This window comes from Euprymna scolopes, chromosome 13 (genome assembly GCF_053919585.1).
Source record: "Euprymna scolopes isolate OS-2025 chromosome 13, ASM5391958v1, whole genome shotgun sequence".
NCBI lineage: Eukaryota > Metazoa > Mollusca > Cephalopoda > Sepiida > Sepiolidae > Euprymna > Euprymna scolopes.
Genome location: NC_136494.1, coordinates 133,964,196 through 133,989,770, shown reverse-complemented (window position 1 = coordinate 133,989,770; position 25,575 = coordinate 133,964,196).

Here is a 25,575-nt window from a genome sequence, read left to right as displayed (position 1 = left end):
CAGAGTTCAAAATGGACTTCGTAGCCTAGTAGGAATGCCCTTTTATCTTCCCTACAACCTCTTTCCCACAGAATAGACGTTGTAAGCCTGTCTCTGCTTTATCGTTTTCATGGCAAGTGCCCGTCTAAACTCCAATCTATGGTCCCTCGAGCCTGACTTTCACGAAAAATGCTCGTTTATCTGCAACAATCGATAATTTCCCCAACTATTTATCTGTGCTTAAACCTAAACGTGGATTCCATTAACAAAGCTCCTTTCTTAGAACTGCATGCCTGTGAAACTCTATTCCGTTTTTCTGGCTTCCTAGCTGACAAGAATATTGTCCTCATCAAATCCAACATGAACAAGATTTTGATAAGCCATCCCCTAAATAATCCAATTAACGCGATTCCCACTACTAACATTTATTGCATTTTCAACATTGACTAATGTACAATCATAAACTTTTATCTTTGAGTGTTCTCCGGGTCTTGATAAGTCGTGACTCCTTTGTCAAAATACATGGCGGAAACTAGGATTTTCTAAGTGTATTTTGATGCCATTCCCAAGAATAAAAAGACATCTGTCAGCAAGTGATGTCAAACCATCATATCAAGGATTGGCAACCCAGCAAAACTTTTACAAAGACAAATGGTTTAAAAGATCTTAGAAATATTAATCCAGAAGAAGCAAAAGTTGCAGATAAGAAATCGAAACACAACGAATGTTCAAAGACAGACATTCGAGTAACAACTTGCACAACTACAGGCATCCATCGAAGCACCAATTTAGTATAGAATCAATATAGGCGAAGAAAGAAAAAGACGCAAGATTTCTGTTATCTGATAGAAAAACGATTGGTGTTGATGTTCAACAATACACTGTGTCTTATGGCATTGGATTTTATATAACCTAATTACAGTATTCTATCATAACAGTACTGTACTAAAAACATAATTATTCACTTAAGCATAAGAACTTGTACTTCGTGGTTTCATGCAATTTCTTTTTAGGTCCTCCGACAAAAGGAGGGTGAGCCTGTAAATTCACCCTTGTCCGTTCGTCCGTTCGTTCGTCCGTTCGTCTGTCCGAACTTTTCTAAATAATTACGTTTTGGAGTTTTTTTAAAAATTTTCACAAACATTAAACATGATATGAGTAAAAAATAACAGAACGGATTTTCTGGGAAAACCTGAGCGGTTCTTTTCCATGACTTTCTAATGCTAATTCGATTTAATTTAATTAAAATTTAAAGTTTTCCATGGCTAAAATTGACACTTTCGTGCTTATTAAAAAAATTGATGCCTCTAATTTTTATAAAACTTTCTGAAAAGTTGTAACTAACTGATTTCCATATAATTTTATTTGTCTATACTTCGCGATAACTCTTGGGTGTGTCCACAGGGGATCTTTTAGGGCTAATAAAACCATTCTATTTTGGGGCCTATTTACTATATTTGTCCAAATTTTTCTGTGTATTCCTATTTAGCAGTTTTGTATGGTGCTGAACTAAAATTTAATTATTTTTAGGACTTGGGGACATTTGCGACTTAATAGGGCGGGGGAAAATGATGGAACTAATCCTTTCTTTTTGCAATTTACATATGTTAAGAACTAAAATGGCACTGTTTGTTAATTTTCACCAAGATTTGACGTCCCCAAGGGGCTTTTGGAGTTAAATGATGGGGGTTTCATTCCTTGTTCACAGTGTACTCACGGGGGACCATGCATGCTTTACTTATTTCGTCTAGTTCTATAACAAATTTTATTTTAGTATTAGAAATTGTATTTTGTCATTTGTAATTTCATTTAATAAAGGAAATAATGATAAATAATAGAAGCCAGAAACTTAATAAATGTGAAAGTAAACACGCAGATTATCTTTTAAGGTGCCAAAAGTATCTCATGATCTATATGGCATTAATAAAATCGTTTAAATTTAGCAAGAGTAAAAAAATAATAATGTGATGGACAATCGAAAGAAAACGAAGGTCTCTTTTTTTTCTTATCGGAACGACTAACAGAACAGAGGGATTCACGATCGAGGGAAATTATTAGCTTCACTATTTTAAATCTGTCATATTTGTTTTCTAATTTTTGAAGATGAGTTAGTGATCATTTCCTTGTTAGCGAAAAATCCAACGGTAAGTGTTTGAGAACAAATGCTACATGTTGCACATTTTTTTAAATCTTTTGATGTAAAAAGTGTTTAATAGCAAAACATTACAATTTCAATAACTGACGAGAGGAAGATAGGATTTAGTGTTTGGCTACTGTACAGTAACAATACTCATAACCTAAATTAAATGCTTTAAGATCATATGTAGATGTAAATAAAAAACTATATTTTACGTGTATATTTAAACAAGACTAGTTCAGTCTAGAAATATTTGTTCACCACATAATACTCCAGGACTAATAGTTTCAGCTATTTTTCATTTATTTAAAAAAAGAATAAAGAAAAAGTTTCTCAATTCATTAAATGAAGTTTTTCGTTATTATTTTAATAGCATCTCCTGAAACGCCCAGTTATGCATCTACTTCCGCATGATTGCACCCTTTACTGTCACTTGGTGTCGTTAAAAGTATACTTAAAAGAGAAATGTTTATGTAATATATATATATATATATATATATATATATATTATATATTTATAATATGTTTATGTGATATGTATATTATATAGTTATATATATTATATGTGATATATATATTATAAATTTATATATATATATATATTATGTGATATATATATTATATATTTATAAAATGTTTATGTGATATATATATTTATATATACATATTATGTATATATAATATATATGTAATATATATTATATATATATATATATATATACATATATATATATACAGAGAGAGAGATGGAAAATAATCATATCTCTGTATGTGCGGAACAGTCAATACCAAACTACACAGTCAACTTTTGGTCTACTTACTTACAATTTGATATATAGCGTGGATATTATAATCATCGATATCAGTATCATAATCTTGTCACTTTTTTTCTATTAAAAAAAGAATAAAATATGTGTTGTAAGTTTACAAAGATTAACAAAAATAAATTTTAAACTGAAATGTGGGTGTACAGGAGTGAGAGAAAGGGATAACACACACATATATGGAATAATTTAGATTTGTATTTAGTCTGTGAAAATAACTGCGTAGACATTAAACTTGAAATATTGACACTTAACAGACGTACGACGGCTTAAAGCGTTTCTCTACACATACGCAAAGTCGCCCAAGGTGTATAGTTTTTTTTTTTTTTTACTTTGAAAATTCTTTGTATATATTTTGTACATAATTATAACTAATAGAGAGTGTGCTCTTTTAGAAGTACGAATCTTCATCAACAAAATATTATATTTTAATAATTTAGCATATTTTTCGACCGGTCAACGCCGCGTGACTTGCTAGTTTATATATAAAATTTAATTGAAATATTACATTCATTTTAGATTTAGGACTAAATTCTTTTATCGACGATAATTTTATAATCGATTAAATTGATTTTTGATGGGAAACTCACGTTCATAACAGAAGCATTCGAAATAGGAACCCAAATATGTATTTTGTTAAAAGTGATTAGAAATTAGAAAACAGTTCAAGTTAATAATTAACTTACGATATATTTGAAAAAGCCTTTCTTGATAAATCATTCAAAAGCAATTCTTCGCAAAAAAAGCATTCAGAGTTAAATTAAAGAAGATATATTAGATGTTTGTACGTACGTTATATCAGTTTCCTATTTATTTAGCAGTCCACACGGCAAGAGATTTTCCAGATAATCGCTTTAACCTCAAAAATACAGACAGAAACAGACGTCTCAACTGGTCTCTTTTAGGATATTTTCTTAATACAAAGACGTATGTAACTGAACATTTCTGAAATTAAAAAGGCCTGCTATATTGATTTCTACGAAGAGCTTTGCCTTTAATTAAAAAAGTAATTCAATTAAAAATCAAACATCATATCAAAATTAATTCCTCTTTTTCTACAATAAAGAAATAATAGCCGTCGTTTCTTTGATGATGCCATCAAGTACTGTGATGATCAAGGGAGAATGAATTAGTTTTTATCATATAAAAAGTCAGAATGTAATTGCATTGAAAAAAACCTCATGTTCTGAGGCAATTGCATAATCTTATTACGAATGATTTTATGATTCCTGCCAATAAAACTAACATACTATAAATATAACAATAGGGCACATCAAAGCAAACATTTCATTACTAGACAATGTTTTCCATTGCTTCCAACATAACAGATGCACTGAGACTAAAGCCGCTTTCAGAACTACTGTAAAAATGTAATAAAGAACTCAAGAGAGATGTGTGCTCAATCCGTTAAATCCAAAGTAGCTGAGCAGCGGCTTGGTTCCCACGAGTTTTGGCAAATAGCAAATAGAATCCTGAACAGAAGCGTGTGCCCTATTCCAACTATAATCAATGGACCTGAGGTAATCTCGTCAGCATCAAAGCCAAACTTTTGCCAAGAACTGTGCAGCTAATTCTAGCCTTTGGAACCAAGGCCGTCAACCCCCAATATTTCCTCCTGTATCAGAAAACACACTATGTGATATACAAATATTTGTACGTGATGTTGCCAAGCTAATCAAAAACCTGAATTCCAGTAAAGCAATCGGCCGTGACAGTATTCCAATTATAGTACTAAAAAAACTTTAACCATACTTACAAAACTGCTTAAACGCTGTCTTAAGGGGAATTGCTTCCCATCACCCTGGAAAATCTCATCAGTATGTCCTGTATTTACGAATTCAGGTTATCGCACATCTCCTCTCAGTACATGCTAATAAATCACCTTGCGTCATGAGTGCCTTGCTGGAATCTGTGTTAAATAGAGAAGGAATCAACCATCTCGGCAAAAATAGCCTTCTTACTGACACACAATATGGTTTCCGTTTTGCTAGATCTACAGCAGATGTTCTTACAGTTATATCTCATAGGATTAGTGACTCTCTCGACGAAGGCTACCTTTCTAATGCAATTGCTCTTCACATATCAAAGGCCTTTGATAGAGTATGGCATAAATGTTTACTTCACTAAATCTCCAGTTATGGTATGGCTGGAAATGTCTTCACAATTATTAAATCGTTTATCACTGATAGATTCATAAGAATAGTGGTTGAAGGGCAAAAATCGGAAGCTCACAATATTAATGCTGGAGTCTCTAAGGGGTTCATTCTGGGCCCAACTCTCTTCCTAATCTACATTAATGATCTTCCAAATCACATTCTTAGATCATTCGTAGACATTTATGCTGATGATAGTACTATCTATGGTAGTGCACCTAGGACCGTAATGACCAACTCTCTCTCCACTGATCTTGAGCAAGTAGTACAATGGGGAAAGAGGTGGCTTGTTACTCTTAATGCATCTAAAACAAAACTCTTATCTTTACATCATAAACGCTCTGATCGCCATCTAGCATAAATTGAAATGAATGGCTCTCGTCTGGGGGAGGCCCCATGTTTTGACAAGTTCTGAGCTTGACCTTTACTCCTGATCTGAAATGAAACACATACATTAAATCCGTTGCCAAGGCCGTTTGAAAAATTGTGGGATCCTTCTATCGATCCAGTAGATATCTCCCTGCTGATACAATTCTCTATCTATATAAGAGCCAGGTACGTCCAAGGATGGAGTACTGTTGCCACATCTGGATAGGAGCTGCTAGAAAAGACCTATCCTGCCTAAACAGAGTTCAAAATAGACTTCGTAGCCTCGTAGGGGATGTCCTTTTCTCTTCCCTGCAACCTCTTTCTCACATAAATGTTGCAAGTTTGTCTTTGCTTTATCGTTATTTTCATCGCAATTGTTCGACTGAGTTCCAATCTATTGTCCCCCACTCGCTAAACTTTCACAAGAAACGCCCGTCTAGCAGAAAACACTATCAATAATTTCGCCTCTCTTTATCTGTGCCTTGACCTGAATGTAGATTCCTTGAACAGAGCTTCTTTCTTAGAACTGCGCACCCATGGAATTGTTTTCCGTTTTCCTGCTATCCAGCTGACTGCAATATGGTTATCTTCAAGTCTAACGTAAACAAGTTTTTTATGAGACGTTTCATATAAGTGTAGAGTTAAATGTAATAATCAAAGAGGAAAGCGCCCCCTGTGTGTGTGTGTGTGTTGTGCGATCATATAACTTACCTTCGGAGTGGATCTGAGAGAAAGAGAAATTAAAGATAGCAGCCATGGATTTATAACGCGTAGTCACGTGGAATCTCACGAGATCTCATCTTCCACTATACAGTTATGCAAATGGAATGCGGCCAGTTTTCTGATAAAATGTCTGTTGACAGAGTCAGTTGGGAGAGACGTGCTGGAAGTTGAGAGTGAAAGTTGTTAGTGACGAATTCTAGCTGGACTCTTGCGTATTGTTTTTTTTTGTTTTGCTGCTTACCAGCCCATTTAACGTCAATAAGTTAGCAAATTTACCGATTTTCCATTACTGACGATTACTTTACTGTCAAATTGTCTACTGTACACTCTTTAATCCCTTTCCTCGAGTGGCCTATTAGCCTTAATAAGTTGTGATGCCTTTGTAAAAAAACAGTATAATTCTACATTAAAGGAGTCTTATTTATTATAGTAAACTTTTCTCTGTTTTATTTATTTTTTTAAAAGGTGATCACCACTTATCAAGGCCCTAAATCCCCTCAGAGATAAAGGTTATTGCATGTACAGTACGTTAGTGTGGGGATTTAATAAAAATGTCTACTTAAGGGGGCGGTTAATCAGGAATTTGTTTACGTTGGACTTGAAGACATCCAGATTATAGTCAGGTGGAAAGCAAGCAGACGGAACAGAGTTCCACAGGCGTACAGTTCTAAGAAGCTTTGTTCATGGAATCTACGATTTGATTTGGGCACAGATAAAGAGTGGGGAAAATTTTGGACAGTGGTTTCAGCTAGATGGGTGTTTTTCGTAAAAGATTTGCGAGGTGGAACTAGCGATTGGAGCTCAGACGAGCACCTGCCATGGAAATAACGATAAAACAAAGATAGGCCCGCAACGTCTCTTCTGTCGGAGAGAGGTTACAGGGAAGAGAAAAGGGCATCCCCCACTAAGCCATAAAGACTATTTTGTACTATATCAAGGCAGGATAGGCTGTTTTAGCAGCTCCTGCCCAGATGTGGCAGCAGTACTCAATCCTTGGACGTACTTGGCTTTTATACAGATAGAGAATTGCATCAGTAGTGATATTTCCACCTAAACATATGAGGTTATCCATCGAGATCATATTTACAGAAGATAAGGGGGATAACGTTTCAGCTTCTGCAATATTCATACAGGCATGGAAGCAGATAACTTTGGGAGGATAAATTATGCTTTCTATGTTATGCTAATGTGGCACAATGCCAATGGTTAACTGTAGTAACATTATACATAACAAATTATTGAAAAAGTAACATTTATTTTTAGAGCAGTGACAGATTTTACCACGTTTAATCTTATATACAACTTTAAGTGAGGGTTCCCTAATTTAATCATTGACACAACTTTCCATCCATATATTTCACAAACAAATCTTCTACGGAATCGATTTAATCAAATTACGTATTGCTTCCTTTATAGTTTAGCGATTTTTACAGTTTCTCTTGATCGACACCATTTTAAGAAAGTTATCCATTCTGAAAATGGATGTAAGGGTTCCTTATTTAGTAGCTTTTTTTACTGTCGCCCACATACACTAGAAATAATACTTCATATAAGACTTATTTTTGTATATATTTTTTTCATTTCGATATTACTATTCTACGTGTTGTAGCTTATAAGTAAATCTGTACAATTTCTTCGAGTGGTCTAATTTATTTTATTTACATTCACGATTACCGTTACGATTAGCAGATTTACATTTAACGATCTCTAACATCATTATGAATCAGTAAGAAAAGTACAAATAAACAAACATTCGTATTCCTGTCTGTTTGTTTGTTTGTTTGTCTACAGTTTGATTAATATATACAAAAGCTTCCTTACTTTACTCTCTCATTTATTGCTATATATAGCATGATTCTTGCAAACTAGATACAATAAAGAGATCATCTCATTTGCATATTACATTAAGTAAAAACGATTTTATTAAATAGCGGTATCTTAGTGTTTCTAGCAAGACAATTGTTATAATTGTTATATTTGAAATTGTTATTTAATAAATTTGAAACAATAATTATGTTGATAAAATCTATATAATACTAAAACTCTATGGATCTTGTATGTTTGCAATCAGATTTCCGGTTTTCAACATCCGGTTGCGCATGCGTAAATAGCAACGTTTTCAATCCGTTATTCCAATTCCGGAATTTTTATATCGCTTTTAATACAAACAATTTCATTTAATTTGATCAAATAGTTTTTTGTTTTTTTTAACGGCTAAAAACATTCAACTTCGTAAAGTCTGTCGCAGTTTCAAAAAAACTTCTCCCTTTTAAAAACAAAAGTAAACAAACAAGAAAAACAACACTCATTATTAATAGAAGCAGCGGCGGTGAAAGAAAACACCTCTCACTTTCCCTCTAATAGATTTCAACACTCCTACTCCCTCTGTTTTCGTTACGTACGCGAGAAATCTTTAATTCATGTCATTATAAATAAATAATTTTATAACATCAACCGTAGTTTTTTTTTTTTTAACGGCTAAAAACATTCAACTTCGTAAAGTCTGTCGCAGTTTCAAAAAAACTTCTCCCTTTTAAAAAACAAAAGTAAACAAACAAGAAAAACAACACTCATTATTAATAGAAACAGCGGCGGTGAAAGAAAACACCTCTCACTTTCCCTCTAATAGATTTCAACACTCCTACTCCCTCTGTTTTCGTTACGTACGCGAGAAATCTTTAATTCATGTCATTACAAATAAATAATTTTATAAAATCAACCGTAGTTTTTTGTTTTTTTTAACGGCTAAAAACATTCAACTTAGTAAAGTCTGTCGCAGTTTCAAAAAAACTTCTCCCTTTTAAAAAACAAAAGTAAACAAACAAGAAAAACAACACTCATTATTAATAGAAGCAGCGGCGGTGAAAGAAAACACCTCTCACTTTCCCTCTAATAGATTTCAACACTCCTACTCCCTCTGTTTTCGTTACGTACGCGAGAAATAGTTACGTGTATGTGTGAGAGAGAGAAAAAGGGAGCGATGTAAAACTGGATAGAGTTATCTCCCTTAACTAATGCAGACCTTTTTACTAGAGGGCGTTATTACAAAAAAATTTCTTTTTCTTCCTCCCATGTTTTTTAAAGTCGTCTGCTTACATTTCCAAACGGAAAGCTGAATCGGTAAATGCACACATTTCTATTACATTAAATAGTGTTTTCCTTTGTTGTTTTTAAACAGCAAATACTTGAATCATATGTTTTATACATATTAAATCCATTTTTTAAATCCAATATAATTTTTAAATCCAATATTTTAACTTCATCAGAAGTTTTTACACAAAAACGGAAAGCCGCATTGCTAAATGCACACGTTTCTATTACATTAAATAGTGTTTCCTTTTGTTGTTTTTTTAACAACAAATACTTGAATCATATGTTTTACACATATTACATCCATTTTTTAACACATTTAATATTTTAAATTTTTCAGAAGTTGTTACACAAAGCTGTAACAAATTATTTTACATTCTTTGTAGAACTTTACTAATATGTCACACAACCAAATAAAAAGTAAAAAACCCAAAATCAACGACGAAACCAATGTGGATCAGCAACAAGCTGGTCCCTCTGGCATGCCACAACTTACTGAAACTGAACAACAAAGACGAACTCGACTGATCTGTTCTAGAGAAACGTATAAACTTCAAAGAGCTTCTGAAACAAGTGAACAAAGAGAAATTCGCGTGAAAAACAAAGGGAAAAAGATTATAGATATCGAAATTTAGAAACGCCGCAGCGAAGAGAATACCGACTGAGCATGCAAAGAATGCGAACACAAGAGACAAGAAATAATGAAACAACAGAGAGGAGAGAAGAGAGGCTGAACAGGCAGAGAATTAGAGCTGAGCAAAGACGAGCTAGCGAGACAGCACAACAAAGAGAAGAGAGACTGAGTAGCCAAAGAATAAGAGATGAACGAAACCGAGGTGACGAGAATGTTGTGGAAATAAACAACATACTTGCTTTGCGAAATAGTCAATATAATTTACAGCGCAGAGCAAACTTACAGGGAAATGTTGGAAATTTGAATAAGCTATGTTCTCATTGTAAAGCAAAACTTTTTGTTGGAGAAACTGCACATTTTTGTTGCATGAATAGCAAGGTTAGATTGCCAAAGTTGCACAAGTTGCCACATGAACTCTATTATTTGTATGCTGATCAAGGTGAAGAAGCTCGCCACTTCAGAAGACACCTGAGACAATATAATAGCCTGTTTCAAATGACATCTTTTGGTTGCAAAGAAATCAAGCCACAACACGGATGGAATCCATCTATAGTTATTCAAGGGCAGATTCATCACTATATTGGATCATTATTACCTGAGCCAGACAATCAAGCTCAGTTTATTCAGATATACTTTCTTGACAAAGAGTATAGTATTGATGTTCAGATGAATATGTACCCGAACATTGAGTTACGTCGGAATATCATAGAAAATACTGAGTATATTCTAAGACGTGTTAATATCTATGTGACTGCATTTCAACAAACTAAGGACATGATATACAACATACCTAATGCAGTTATTGTTATAGATCCTACGAGGAAACCGGTTAATGAGTATGAAAGGCGATGCAATAATCAGATTTTTAATGAAGTAGGAATTATTATTCAAAATAACAATGAACAGCAAACAACATCACGCCACATAATATTGAGAGAAAAAGGTGGTCAGCTTCAAACAATATCGGAATATCATCGATCATATGATCCACTACAGTATGTACTGTTTTTCCCTGATGGTGAGGATGGCTGGCATCCCGAGATGACAATGACAAATAACCGGAAATTAACTGCTATGCGTTATTATGTCTACCGCATTATGACCCGTGATGATGAATTTAACCAAATATTAAGAGGTGGGAGATTGGTTCAGCAGTATATTGTGGATATGGCAGGAAAAATTGAAGTAGATCGTTTGAACTACATTAGATTGAATCAATCCTCCCTTAGATCTACAACATACAGAGGTTTTGTCGATGCGTTACATGAAAATGATGATCTTAGTAACATAGGCAGAAAAGATATTTTGTCATCAACATTTGTTGGTGGTCCACGATATATGATGGAGAGATGTCAAGATGCTATGATGTATGTTAGAAAATATGGGACTGCAACTTACTTCATCACAATGACATGCAATCCAAATTGGCCTGAGATTAAGGATAATCTCATTGAGAACCAATTTCCTCACGATTGACTAGACATAATTGCAAGAATTTTTGATTTAAAAAGAAAACTTTTCATTAAATATTTAACAGGAACACAAGGTCTGTTGGGTAATTGTATTGCCTACTTTATAAGTGTTGAATACCAGAAAAGAGGTTTACCACACCTACATTGCCTGCTATGGATGGAAGAAGAATCTAAACCCAGACCCCAGAATTATGATGATTTTGTTCAAGCTGGAATACCAAATAAAGTCGAACATCCAGAAGAACATGAATTGGTATTGACGCATATGATACATGGACCAAACTGCAACAGTACATCTCTGTGCTGGAAAAATGGGAGCTGTTCAAAGAGGTACCCAAAACCATATAGTGATGAAACAAGATGTGGATATGATTCCTACCCTATTTATAGGCGAAGGTCACCAGAAATGGGAGGTCATCAAGGCTATAAAGAAGGTAGAAATGAACCTATAACTTCCAAATGGGTTGTACCTTACAACATGACTCTCTTGAAGTTATTTAATTGTCACTTAAATGTAGAAATATGCACTTCTGTAAAATCCATTAAATATGTAATTAAATATACATTAAAGGGAAGCGATCAGGCAGTTTTCAGTGTAAGCAAAGACGAAATTAAGCAATACTTGACAGGAAGATATATTGGACCATCAGAAGCAGTTTCGATGATACTGGGATTTCCAATTCATGTTAGAGAACCTGCAGTTGTTCGTCTTCAGATACATCTCCCTGATCAACATATGATCTATATTCAAAGAACAAGCAACAGAGACCTTAATAGAAATGCTTCTTGCACAACTCTAACAGAGTTTTTCAATATTTGCCAGAATGATGAATTTGCCAGAACACTCTATTACTCGGATGTCCCAAAATACTATGTGTGGCAAAATAAGAAATGGCAAAGAAGAAAAATGGGTAGAAGAATAGTTGACCACCCAGGAGTTTTTGAAGCAAATATTCTTGGTCGTATGTACACAGTCTCACCAAATAGTGGTGAATTGTACTTTTTGCGGCTACTACTTCACCATGTAAAAGGACCTAATTCTTTTGAATCTCTGCGAACTGTAGCAGGTCATATATGTCCATTATTTAAAACTGCTTGCAAAGAAAGAGGATTACTGCTTCATGACAACCACTGGATACAAACAATGGAGGATGCAGATAAAACGAGAATGCCAAGAGCGATAAGGGATCTGTTCATTGTGACACTTTTAAACACAGAATGTTCAAATCCTCTTGAGTTGTGGGAAAGATTTTCCAACTCCATGGCAATGGATTACTACAATGCAATGCAAATCCAAGTCAACAATCAGAACATGGTCAATAAAAATGCCATCAACAACACGTTGAGGTACATAAATGATAAACTTTGTGCTGCTGACAAATCACTGCAAGATTTTGGATTGCCTTTGCCTCAGAATTTACCTAATGTGATTCACATAAATAGAGCCATAATGGATGAGCAAAGTTACAATATAGCAGAGCAAATGACATATGTAAAGACACATCAACATTTATTAAATGACGAACAATCGATCATCTACAACTTTATATGCAGTTGCTTAAACACAGACTCTTCTTCATTGATTTTCATCGATGCTCCAGGAGGCACAGGAAAGACATTCTTAATAAAACTTCTTCTTTCAAAAGTAAGGAGCTTAGGAGAAATTGCACTGGCTGTAGCATCATCAGGTATTGCTGCAAAATTGATGCCTGGTGGTCGCACTGCTCATTCCAGATTCAAGCTTCCTCTCAATGTAAGAGAAAATGATGTTTGTAATTTTGATAAACAATCAGAAACAGCCAACTTGATAAGGGCAGCAAAGCTTATTATTTGGGACGAATGTCCAATGATAAGAAGGGAGAGTTTAGAGACGTTCGATAGGACTCTCAAGGATATATGTGGAAACAATGAAACATTCGAAGGGATATTGACGGTGTGCAGTGGTGACTTCAGGCAACTACTACCAGTCATAAAAAGAGGAAATGATGCTGACATTTACAATGCTTGCATCAAAGAGTCGTTTTTGTGGCGTAAATTTAAGACATTTTATTTAAAACAAAACATGAGAGTTCAAGATGATGATGATGAATACTCTAAATTTATTATAAAGATTGGTGAAGACAAACTTGAAAAAAATGAAAATGGTGAGATTGAACTGCCTGAAGATTTGATAATCCGTGCAGATAATGTTGACCAATGCATTGAATACATTTATCCTTCGTTTGACAATCTAGAAATGTTTGCGGAAAATTGCATATTAGTACCATTTAATGATACAGTTAGAGCAATAAATCATAATTGTATTGAAAAATTTCCTGGACAAGTCAAAAAATATTTGTCATTTAATTCTGTTCTTGAAGGACCAGAAGCTACACATTACCCAACAGAATTTCTTGATTCGATAGAGTTATCAGGATTACCTCCACATAAACTTGAACTCAAGAAAGGAGCTCCAATCATATGTATGAGGAATATTGATCCACCACGCTTATGTAATGGTACAAGACTAATAATAGAGGAGCTGTATAATAATTTGATTGTTGCTAAAATTATTGCATCACAGTTTGAAGGAGAAATCGTTTTAATTCCAAGATTGAAAATGGTCTTATCTGAAGGTGACAATATTCCGTTTGCCAGAGTCCAGTTTCCTATACAATTAGCATTTGCTATGACTATTCATAAGTCTCAAGGACAGACCTTACATAAAGTTTTAGTTTATCTAGACACACCTGTCTTTCAACATGGTCAACTATATGTTGCACTCAGTAGAGTTAAGCGAAAGGAAAACATAAAAGTTTTTTTAAAACACTCAAATTGTACAAAAAATGTTGTAAATAGAAAAGTATTGTCTTAGTTTTAGTGACCTTATTATTAGCATATGAATACAATATTTATTTTCTGTACAATAAGTGCTTAAGCACCCGTGCTTTTCAGCGATACATATTCAATAAAATAAATTGATTAATATAATTAATCTGGATATAAGAGAGTTAGAACCTGATAAGAAGTCTCAATTAAGCAAAAGGATAACAAAAGTTTTCTTTAAAAAAAATTAATTGTACAAAAAATGTAAATAGAAAAGAATTGTCTTAATTTTATTGACCTTATTATTAACATACAAATTAAATATTTTACACAATGGGTACTGAATGTTTGCTTAAATTAAATGAAAAAAGTTACATTTTATTTTCATTTTCTATTTAAAAAGCCATTATTAACATGTGGAGAGTGTTTTTTTTATTATTCTGTACTTTCAACTAACAATTTCATTTAAAAGATGATATATCAAAATTTGAATTTAACTATAATAAGGATTATGATACCTGTTCAGTGCATATTTACCTATAAGTATGACCAACCACTTATAATTCAGTAACTGTAATTTAAAAAAAAATAACAATTATAATAAACAGAACGACTCATAGAAATCTATCTATATTCTTTTTTCATTTTAATATACTTTCATAGAAATGCTTCTGTTATGTAAAAAAAAACTATTTTCTTTATGCCACAAGTGTCACGCTCATACATGAGTTCCATAGCTAATATAACGTACTGACCCAACGGGTCACGGGTGGTCTAGTATATATTTAAATTTATTTGGAATTATTATTCCAATATCGATTTTTTAAAAATATCTTTTTAGAGTAATTTGCTTGTTCGGAGCATAAACAACAAAAACTATCACCAAATAAAATAATTCGCTAATCTCAATAAATTTCTAGCGTCCAAAAGTAATTCTGGGTAGATAAAAAATTGCTTGGCTTTTATTGTTTTTTTTTTTATATATTCCTCCCCCCAAAAAACACTTACAAACAACTGAAGAAAGGAGTTCATTTGTTTGTTAGTATTATTCTTTAAACGGCTATACAGAAATCGGTAATTTTTTACCATGTCACCTATCTAAAAAAAATAAAGATCTACTTTTTTGGGCCTAATACGCTTAAACAACTTATATAAAATATGAAATAAATTTTGAAAAGAAAGAAAATTAACATTTTAGAGTGGGGATCACATTTCCATATTATTTTTCCATAATATGAGCACCCACTTTTTGAGCAACAAGCTTTCAACGAGATATGTCAACTGCGATCGAGGGAGAGGAAAACGTGAGAAATACAATTTGTTTTTTTTTTTTTGTGGTGGGGCGGGAATTACATTTGAAACATAAAATAAAGTTAAATGTTATTAATTTTTGAGACTACTCTGAACTTTTACCTAACAATTTCATAAACTAAACGAACCCCAAAATATGACAAATTACATTTGGGGTCGAGGGGGAGCATCACAATGACGAAAAATTTCATTTAATCGTTTTTGGAATTAATTTTTTAAGAGTTCTGCCTACTTGGCTATTTTATTTATTTTTGCCATCGCACGGGCACTCGCTGCTATTTTATTGAAACAAAAGTTGTAATGATTTATTTTTAATTATTTATTTTTTTTTGGGGGGGAGGGGGTTTCTTTTCAGTGCTCAATATCCGGAGAATAGTTTCTTCTCTTTGTATCCCTTCTGCCAAAATATCTGGTGGAGATGGTATCACATACTTCTTTTTGGGGGCGATGTTTTTATCCGTTCTTTTATTTTTGGAATTGTTGTGAGAGTATCCACGTTGCCCATGATGAAAATTATTAGTATATCAGGTGTGTTCCAAACGGAACTTCATGTCAACCCAGCAACGCCGGGTACCCATGCTAGTATTTAATATTATTATTTATAAACGTGTTTTAGGCTTGAGGTTAAACGTATAGATTTTATGCATTATAATATTTGCCATTTAAATTGTCCGCATTCCAGAATATAAAATTAAAAAGTATATAATTTATTAAACACCGATATCCTATCATTCTGATCTTATTGAAGTTTCACAGTATGCGTATATTGTGGAACTTAATGCTTTTAAATATTTGCACTTACTGTTATCGACATATCTTCTACAAACTATCGGTTTTATAAAAACGAACACGATATACGTTCTGTTAAAACACGATTGTCTGAAATAGTTATTTCGTCATTTCAAGATTGTATTTGTATACATGCTGCATGTAATGTCGTGTGGCTAAGTACGTCTCTTGACTGATGACAAAAACACTTACAGTTATGTAGTAACTATGATTTATTTAAGTTATTATGTAAATTAAAACAATTATTAAATGAAATGATTCTGCAATACGCTCATACAATTTTACACGAACAGAACATTAAAAAGAAAAGCTTATAAATTTGCCGGCTTGCACTCGGCCAACTTTATACTCATTGAGCTATGTCTCGACTCTCCATGTAAAAAAAGCATGACAAGACTAACAAGTACCATGCAACTTTTCGCCGAGCTGAGTAAGCTGAGTTAAACTTAGTTGAGTTGGATTTGAGACGCCGACCAAGCAAAATCGGTTAAGAGAGTCATCCCATAAGGAGGTAGAGGGTCTCGAATGGAGGACTCACAAGCCAAAGATCGTCAGTCTCTCCATTTCTGCTAACTGAATGTTCGGGTGTGAAGAAACCATATAAAAACACATATAGTTTTGGATCCATTACAGCAGAACCAGCTTCCATAGACGTTGGTGAATCCCCGATAAGCGACCAGCAGCAGCTGACAGGTATGTCGTCTTTGTTACGTACGTCATGTGCTTGACGTGCATGCACCAAAATACTAGATGAGTAACGAGCCATTAAACTAGACATTAAGGAATCTGAGGACAATATCCATTCCATAGTCTTTTATATTAGGAAAATGTATATATATATATATATATATATATATATATATATATATATATATATATATATATATATATATAGGGGGGTTCGTTCATTAATAAAACATAGATATACGTTATATAAAAAAAAAATAAAAAACTTTTAATGTCGGATGTAATGACAAAATTCATTTTTATCTATTTTTTTTTTATTTTTTGGGCGATATTTCGCTAAAAATAGCCTCGTCAGGGTAGGTCCGGGACTTTTTTTTATTTCTTTTCTTCATTTTGATGTTAGGTGAAGATAATCTCTCGGAGTAGAAATAAATAGAAGAGTTCGTCTTGCTCGGTAAAACTACGCGTGCTACGCTCCGTTTGTCGAACGGAAGTTTAAAAAATGACGAGACAACACTATATTTTTCCCTGTATTGCTTTTAATATGAGTAAGAAAATAGAACAGACACATTCCCCAAGCCGTATTCAAAGTTAGATGTAAGGAGTTACTATTTAGGATCATCTATTGGGGGTTGAGTAGCGGGATGTCTGTTCACATTACAACTTCTGCAGGTTAGTAGAATCAGAGAAGCATGAAATAAGGAGGAAATTCTATGGTTTCACCGTCCAAGTAAAGAAAGTATTAGCTTAGATATACCACCCTATATGTACAAACAATATCCCATACAAAACGAATCGTAGTTTTGTAGATCTATGGCATACTCTCAGATGTGAGTAAATTTCTAGCACGATGGAGAGATCCAACGTACTTCGCAGCAGTACATGAAAATGTCCTCAATATATCTGTCCAATTCCTATGACATGTGAAAGTTAAGCCGATGAGTTCGAACGATTAGCTCTCAAGATGTTATCAGTCATGGCAGTCGGTGATTACTATGACATGTGAAAGTTAAGCCGATGAGTTCGAATGATTAGCTCTCAAGATGTTATCTGTCATGGCAGTTGGTGATTCCTATGGCATGTGAAAGTTAAGCCGATGAGTTCGAACGATTAGCTCTCAAGATGTTATCTGTCATGGCAGTTGGTGATTCCTATGGCATGTGAAAGTTAAGCCGATGAGTTCGAACTCGAATAAGCGTTTGCTTAAACGTTTTGATAAAAAAGAGGCAAGTTCAACGGAGAATTTCTAAATTAGTGTACTAGATATGAGACCAGGCATACACGATTAAGTAAGATGTGTTCGAGAAATCATAGCATAGAATGGTATATTTTGGTTACAAAAGCTGATGTTTATTTTAAGTTAAATATTCAGCACACCTAATGATATCAATAGTGGATTTATCGTAAAGCATCAAATTTTCAGTCCATCCACTGTTGATTCTTTCTAAAAACATAAAAATGTCTACAAACTAGGTGTGATAGTGTATAAATTCTATTGCCGCGAAATACCAAAGGATTATAGATAACAGAAGACTATCTATTTCTTTTTTTTTTTTGCATAGATATTTATCAATAAATAACCTGTGTTAAAAGTAGTACATGGTTAATTAACACTTACATAATATATATATATATATATATATATATATATATATATATATAGAGAGAGAGAGAGAGAGAGAGATAGACATGTGTGTATTATTAATGAGAATTTGAGATCCGTCTGAAACCAAAACCTCAAATAACGTACTTCTATACTATTTTTATTTCGTAATCACTTTATTATGCCATTTAGACTAATGCACTACATGTTAATGTTCAAGGCAGATTGATATGTTTGTACTCATCATAGCATTTTCCCAGAAATTACCACCTTCTTTATTTTGCGTTTGATATATTATTTGTTCTGCGGCCATAATGACATCTTACCAAGCTGTTTGTGTTTCTTGTGTGTGGGTAGTGACACATAATTCTAGGCTAGCATGTATTAATTAGTATTCATAAATTGTTTTTAATCAGAACATTATGTAGCATTCTTCCACAGGTGTCCGTTTTTTATCATAAAAGAAAGCGATAAGCAGTATTCTCCTTCTTACAACTGAATTAGACGGAGTGTTTCCTTGTAATCAAGTATAAACGAGTTGTGTCTTCGAAACGACATTCTTGAGTTAATCTCAAGTATTCCTACCTTATTTTATATGTCTCCTTAAAAGCAGCAACAAGAATTGTATTGTCTTAGAACAAAATGTGGAACGAAGTAAAATAAAAGAAAGTTAAACGAATTATTAAAATGTTTAATTTTGCTTTTTCTTCATCTGATTTAAAAGATATTTACACTTTTTGATTTTACTATTCTTTGATTTTTGATTAATTATACTTGTTTCATATTTCTATCGCATCAGTCATTGGTTGTTGTTGTTGTTCTTCTTCTTCTTCTTCTATTACGGAACGAGAGCAGAAAGGATTCGAATTGATGAAACAATCAAGGATAGACGGAATTCCCACGATTGAAATGAACACGTATAGTGCTATAGACTATAAGATTCTTATACGCATTTCTGTTGTAATAAATGTCTGCTCATTTGTACCAATAACATTGCATTTGTAATTGTCAGTGGTTATCTCTTCCGGTGCAACATTGATTTGATTTACTTTGGGTATACAGCTGTTTTATGGCTGCTTTTACAATAATAAATAAATAGCGACTTTTCGCACTGTTCAGAATGAAGACAGACACTTAAGATACGAAATAGAACTTTATTATAGATAGATCGCTTTCGTCAGCAGCAGTTTAATTAAAAATACCCCAAAACTAAAACATTACACTTTTATAACCCTATTCTGAAGACCATGTTAAGATTGTTATCTATTATCTTACGATTATTCTTAGAGCATTGGTTTCTTTCCGCCACTTAAATATGAATAGTGATAGAATCGCCACCAGTGTTTGATCAACTATATTAAGATATATAAATGGACCCCCGATATTAACATACAGTTAGGGCTATGTGAATAGAAGTTTTATTAATTACTTATTTTTAATTATTATGCCACTTATTAATCTGAATATCTAAATATTTTTATAAACACATTAATTATTATATACCTCTCATTTTGACATTTTGTTGGGTTAATTTTATAATTGGATACTGATAGCATTCTGCAACTGAGTTCTTTTATTTATTCAGTCGTTGTTTGCGTTATAATGGTCAGAATTGGAGTCTGGAAATTTAATTAAATATTGTGAGTTTGAATTTTATTAATTTTTGTTCTTGCTAGTGTTAGTTGTTCTTATTAGTTAATGGATTTCGAATTACACTCCTACCAATGTAGCTTTCTCTTCGCACATTTTATGAGAAGCGTGTGTTCAACTCATGTCCAGACTTATCTAAATTTTGCCTCCGTTTTCAAGTAAGACCTCTAATTGAGTCAAGTTGGATCCTAACTTAGTTTGCGATCATTAAGATTTTCATTTTACAATTATGATCATTAATTATCATTGTAAGATCTTCCTAATGGAAATCTCGTATCTTTGCCAGCATGAAACATGTGAACCTGCCAACTAGAAGATTTAATTGTGCTTCAAAGCGCATGCTAATGTCTCAAATCGTCGGTCTTTCTGTGTAGTTCACTCTGGCTTGTCAATGATTTTTTTTTTAGTTATTATTTTAATAGAATTCAATTCCAAGGTTCAAATTGTCTGTTATTCCATTTCTCATTCTTCATTTTTATTTTTATTTGTTTTGTACAATTATACACATATTACGTTAGGTTAACAAATATATTAAAATCCATTATCAAAGACATTACATAAAATAGCTTCATCTACTGACTTTCAAATATTATGTACTATCTTTCAGGAAAAATATCGATAAATATTATTGTATTTAGGATACCCCACTGGATATGTAGACCCATGTCAACACAACAGAAAACTGTAATTAAATATGTATGTTCGATTTTTCTGGCTAAAAACGCGCAAAAGTTTCAGGTCGTGGACTTAAAATTAGTGATGCCGAATTAATTGCTGAATATGGTTAAATTTGTGCTCATTTTTGCGTTAGATTCTAATCACTAATAATTAGCATCAAGCCTGAATTGTGACCGATAGGATTTTATAATATCGAGCTTGCTGCACCTAATCATAATAACGATCCACACAAAAATTTAGCTCGAGCGGGCCAGCATATATATATTTAAAGAAATCTGACCAGTCCATTGTCAACCACTATTAAGTAGGTTGTCTTTTCGTTCTAACAGCAGTTAAAGTATTATTGGATTTTAATGCAAAGAGGAAATATATCAATAGAACGCTTAATTCGTTAGCTAGATATACTACGGGTCCACTCTGCCAAAATTGCACGTATCTGTCAAAATCCATTGGTCAAATATATGTACGTACACTATACAGAATGATCGTAAAACTTATGGTAAATAGACAATCATATTATTTCTGCTTATTTAAAGCAACTATGAAAAAAAGTTTAAGAGTTTATGAAAAAATACTTTTTTTATTAAAATTGCCATTTCCACCCGGAAAGCTTCATATACTATAGGACAAAGGATTGTTGATTGCAGTATGATGCTGGTCCTATGGAGTTCCAAACGTCCAGCGTCCTAGACTTTTCGTCCCTCTTCGACATAAGGCTTATTTTATTGGTAATCACTACGGTGAATTCTGACGAGATTGACCAGCCATATTTTGAGAGTCAGAGTGTCTGTTCTCGGAGATGCTGAGTTTTTAATTCCAGGATTCGAGCCTTGTGACACATTTATCATTGTAAAAGAGAAATAAATACCTGTATTATGGGGTTCTTGTGTTAGTAACAATGAAAAACACGAACATTTTTGTCAAATAATCAAATCCCTTCAAATTTCCATATGGATCTTTCTTTGTGCTTATTATAATCACTTTGTTTCTTTTGATAATTTTTTTTATTTCTTTTTTTATTTTCAATTTGAAAACCTTTTATTTCATTTGTACTAAAAACATTTATGCATGTTTTTGTTTAATTGGTTTTATTATTTTCACTGTTTCTTATACCTTAAACAATGCATGTAACCATTTGAACATAAATGGTTTCCATTAAATATCGTGTCTAAAGTAAAACTCTGGGAAATTTAGTAACTAAATGTCTCTTGTGATAATATTTAAAATTCAGAAAATTAGAAAATTCAGAGAAGTAGGAAAATCAGGGTAATTCTAAAGTCTATATGTCAAACGGAAGAAACTATTAGAATAGTTTGAATGGATGGGAAACTGTGGTTTGTCGGGTTAGTGGATCGTTAGTATGCCGATGGGGGCAAAAATGTCATAAGTTGCTAAAATAACACTGCAGTAAATTACTTGCTGACCAAGCGTAAGGACGCGACATTGCAACGATGGGACCGTAGTTTTAGTGTGGCCGATTGTGCGGAACATTAGATTTTAGTCTCAGTTTTTGGACCTTGTCTAAAAGTGGAAGACACGTAGTAAATGCACCTGCACTGTTCCTAGGCGAATTGTGATTTTGTAAATGTCGAACATGATTTTAGGTGTGAGTAATTATCTAGCATGTTAGAAGGAGCCTACATTCTTTGCAGCAACATTGGTAATGTCCTCAATCTATTTGTTTAAATTCAGGTTTTCTTTGAATGTTAGTCTGGGCAGTTTGAATTATGGGCTCTGAATTGAACTTCGCTATGTATAAATCCATCGCTTTCACCAAATTTCTATTGTTTTTTAGAGAAAATGCGCTATAATATTTTCATAGAGAAAGTCCCTTATTATAGTTAACGCTCTACAAGATCAGCAGGGGTTACATGTTAAAAAAGTGCCATTTTACCAATTTGTTGTCAACGTACACATCAGAGGGGTTAATCACTATTTTCTTGATATCTTTCAAATCTTGGCTTACATTAATAACTCATTGCGAAGCTATTCAGGAATTTGTTGCAAATAAAGTTTCGAGTTTTTTTAATTATTTTTTTTTACTTATTTAGTTAAAAGTCAGTTTGTGGGTGTTTTTGTTTTTTTTAAATAATGTGTTTTTATGAAAGGTGAGTTTGTTGGTGTTTCTTTACAATAATTTATCTGTTTTTATGAAAGGTGAGGTTTTTTTTTTTGTTTTTCAAAACTTTTTTTTTTTTTTTTAAGTAAACTACTTACGCCTGCCAGTATCCTATACCTCTATAAGGCAACCATTCGCCCATGTATGGAGTACTGTTGTCACATCTGGGCTGGTGCATCTGCTTCTTGTCTCTCGCTCCTGGACAGGGTTCAAAAAAGAGTCGCTTACCTGATAGGTCCTGAACTGTCATCTGGGCTTCAACCTCTGTCCCATCGACGAGATGTTGCATCCCTCTGCCTGTTCTACAAATACTTTAATGGTGAATGCTCTGACGAACTGCAAACACTTGTACCTCCCCGACGTAACTACCCCCGACAAACCCGACAAGCTACTAAGTCTCATCCCTTTACAGTGGAGATCCCTAGGTGCAAAAAAGCCTTTTACTCCAATAGTTTCTTCCCCAGAACTGCGGGTCTTTGGAACTCCCTTCCGGGATTCTGCTTTCCCAACTGCAATGATATGCAGAAGTTCAAGTGTAATGTTAACAAACATCTTTCTACTCTTCTCCCTTCATAATGACCCCGCTAATTAATTCCCTAATAGTAGCCCCCTGCTTCAAAGTGGCACTGTGCCTTGTTTGGGGTGAAAATTGAATTAAAAAAAAAAAAATTATAAATTTCACTAACATGCTGGAGAAATGTTTAATAATTTGGTATTTTTGGGGATTAGGCCCGCCTCCACAATTTTCCTTTAAATGACGACATTTATAGGTTTTATATATCCCGAAGACACTTCTGTATTTAGAAAAAAAATGATGACCGATTTGCCAGAGCGTGGTAACTGGGGGGTGAGTACCCCTTTCAAATGTTGAAATGATTTTTTTGTTTCAATTGTTTTTCATAGCTGGTTAGTGTTCAATCAGTGGTGATCTAGTGAAAGGGTTTCAAGGGACCTATCAGTGTGGAAATTTGCATGGGGTTGATGGTTGTATAACTTCGCCACGTAAGTAAATAAATAAAAAATGTTACGTGCGCATGCGTTAGCCTTGACTAGGGGGGAACTAAGGGAACGACCATTAAATAATTCTGCTGGTCGCCATGGAACTCAACGCCAAAGGAAGGGCCATTTATTTTCGTGTTTATTTGCTTAAAGTTTTTTCACAAGGTACGCGAGTGTATATTTAACAGTTTTCTCACGCGTAGCATAAACAAAGGATACGTATGTGAAATGGAAAATAGTCCCAGAGTTTAGGGGTTATTACCATGCAAAATAAATCAAACAAAAAGCTTTTTAGTCAAGAAACACACAGAAAAAAATAGCATCCATCTTTTTTCTATCGAATTAATTTGCTGTTTTTATTGAAAACTATTTTCCCCCGGATTTTTGATATAATTTTCCATTAAGGGCCATGAGTCTCACCTTCGTATATAACTCTATGGCGTACTGGGATAGCTTCCGTACATTCATATCTGATCTCCCTCTCCATTCCATGTTTAAAAAGGATGTGCCCTCTATAGTATCAGACCTGACTGAACGGTTTCTTGTAGGCATAGACCAATTCATGCCATCTAAAAAATCCAACACAAACCTAACAGCCAGCCATGGTTCTCCTCCGAATGTGCTGCTGCCATTGCACACAGAAATCACTTTTTCCATAACCAACAACGTAATAGATGCACTGAAACTAAAGCTGCTTTCAGAACCGCCAGCAACCACTGTAAAAGAGTAATGAAAAAATGCACGAAAACTGTATGCGCAATACGTTAAGTCCAAAGTAGCTGAGCAGCGGCTTGGTTCCCACCAGTTCTAGCAAATAGCAAATAGGATCTTGAACAGAAACGTGCGTTCTATCCCAACGATTATCAATGGACCAGAGGTCATCTCGACAGCATCCGACAAGGCCAAACTATTTTCCAAAAACTTTGCGGCATATTCTACCCTGTGTGACGAAGGCCATCACCTCCCCATATTCCCTCCTATAACAGACAACATGCTATGCAACATACAAATATCTGTGCGTGAGGTCGCCAAGCTAATCAAGAACCTTGACTCTAGTAAAGCAACTGGTCCCGACGGTATTCCAATTACAGTGTTAAAAAAATTACAATCAGAACTTGCCCCCATACTTACCAAACTGTTTAAGCGTTGCGTTAAGGAGAAGTGCTTCCCAACACCCTGGAAAACCCATCAGTATGCCCTGTATTTAAGAATTCAGGTGATAAGTCACCCCCCTCTCAGTACAGACCAATAAGTCTCCTGTGTGTCATGAGTAAGTTGCTGGAGTTCACAATAATCAGAGAAGTAGTCAATAACCTCAGCAGAAATAACCTTCTAAGCGACATGCAATATTGTTTCCGCTCTGCTAGATCTACAGCAGGTGTGCTAACGGTTATATCTCATAGGATGAGCGAATCTCTCGACAAAGGCTTAGTTTCTAGGACAATTGATCTCGACATATCAAAGGCCTTCGATAAGGTTTGGCATAAAGGCCTACTACACAAGATTTCCAGCTACGGTATAACTGGAAATGTTTTCTCTATCATTAAGTCATT